We start from the raw sequence: 2,119 nt of genomic DNA on the forward strand, positions 1-2,119 counted from the left end.
CGATGGGTATATATGAAGCAAGATTGGCTAAATAGTACTAATAGTGAATTTAAATGATGGTTACATGGAGGTTTATTATACTATTCTTTCTGCTTATGTGTACGTCTGAGATTTTCCATAGTAAATTTTCGTCGTTTGTTTTTTTAAAAGAAGATTTATGTTAATGCTCCAAAACAGTGGAATGGACTAAATGGCTTCAATTCTTCCCATCAGAGAAAACATACCTTTTCTATTAAGTGATGATCTCTATCATATATTACCTACTTCTCACTAGAAGCAAAAAAAATTGAAGTCTGAAGGACACATGGAGTTTTTTGACCAAATCTCATAAATTTCTATGCTGATATACTGTTGGAAGCTTTGCTAAAATAAATAAATAAATGAAAGAACCAGTGGTATAGGATTAAAATGCTATTTTAAAACATCTTTCTTTATAACTCATTCCAAAATCTCACAGAAATAACCTATCACTGGAGAGAAAACATGTTTCTTATCATTACTTTGAAAGTCAAACAAAGCAAATCACATTTTTGTTCTGACTGGAGGAATGAAAGATGATCTTATCTTTTCTGACTAGGTACAAGTTTCTAAAGAAAAAACTGAGTCAACTGGGAATGATCCATAGAAGGCAAACACAAGGAGAAGTAGTTATGTCAAAGTATTATTTTCAAAATATAGAAATTATAAGTAGTTATTTCAAAGTATTATTTTTAAAACGTAAAAATTGTAACTCATACAAATAGAGAAGGAACACACAGCTGAGATTTTTTTCAACTTATCAGTGAGGGAACAAACAATAAGCCTGGTTCAAAGAGTATTTGAGGAACTGGATATTCATAAGCCTTTGAAAAAGAAAATTTTAAATAAAAGCATCCACCTTTCACCTGGATGAATCTCCAGAAAATTATGCTGTGTGAAAAAAAGCCAATCTCAAAAGGTTACATACTATATGATTCTTTTACATAGTATTCTGAAATGACAAATTTACAGAAATGAAGAGCAAAATTAATGCTGCCAGGGGTTAAGAAAGAGGTGGGGACTTAAGAGAAGTGTGTGTGGCTTTAAAGTGATCCTTGTGATGGACATGTTCTGTGTGTGGATCAGTTCGACAGTGATATTGCACTTCAGTTCTGCAAGATGTTATCACTTGGGGGTAAAGTGGGGAGGAGGCAAGAGAATTAAAATGTTAATCAAGCCACAATCAGAGACTCTAATATGCTGATCAGCTGTGCAGCCCGGCCAGGCAGACACCTGCAGAACAAAGGAAGATTTCTGCTGGAATTGCTAACAACCCATTTATCACACCCTGTGAAGGGGGAACAGGAAAAACAGTCATTTCCTATGGCTAAAACCTTGGATAATCTATGCATTAAAGGCTGGGAACTGCCAGCAGGCCTTTCACTCTACATATTCTTGCCTTTTCATGCTACATACTCTTCCCCTTCCTCACTGTAAGTCCACATTAAAGGAAACAGGTTAACAAAGTCTTTGAAACTATAACTCACAGGAACTAAAGAATGACATATAAACTGAATTCCCTGAACACTCAGCCCTACTCACTGCCTTTCCACTTCCCTCTCACTGTCCCTCTCACTCTCTGCCTCTAAAAGGAGTGTTACCCCTTTTCTAATAAACTTTCCTTTTGACTTTAACTTTGGCGTGTGTGTTGAATTCTTTCTTCATTCTCCGCCAAAGGACCCTCTTCACTCTGTGCAGGACTGGGTGCCCCAAACCCCCCAACCAAGAAAAATTGCCCCGGTCCGCAGCAAGGGAAAACGGTAAAAGGGAAAACCAACCCCCCTTTAATTCCTAAAAACGAAAGGCAACCCAAAAATAAAAAACCAACCCTACGGCCATGCTACCCTGAACACGCCCGATATTGTTTGATCTTGGAAGCTAAGCAGGGTCAGGCCTGGTTAGTACTTGGTTGGGAGACCACCTAGGAAGATCAGGTGCTGTAGGCATTAAAAAAAAAAATTAAACATCTAATTTAAAAGATTGTTCTGTTAGATACAAAACTGGTTAATATCATATGACAATAAAACTATAACTTTTGTGTTATATTCCTATCAGAAAAATTATTTTTATCTTTACTGGAGAAAAATCTACAAGTTAATGA

The 2,119-nt window shown here is 36.3% G+C and overlaps 1 pseudogene; it reads left to right on the forward strand.

The window, feature by feature from the left end:
- The first annotated feature begins 1,845 nt into the window (after positions 1–1,845).
- LOC111747033 lies at positions 1,846–1,964 on the forward strand (annotated as a pseudogene).
- The last annotated feature ends 155 nt before the right edge of the window (positions 1,965–2,119 follow it).

Source organism: Pteropus vampyrus, unplaced genomic scaffold (genome assembly GCF_000151845.1).
Source record: "Pteropus vampyrus isolate Shadow unplaced genomic scaffold, Pvam_2.0 Scaffold208, whole genome shotgun sequence".
Lineage (NCBI taxonomy): Eukaryota > Metazoa > Chordata > Mammalia > Chiroptera > Pteropodidae > Pteropus > Pteropus vampyrus.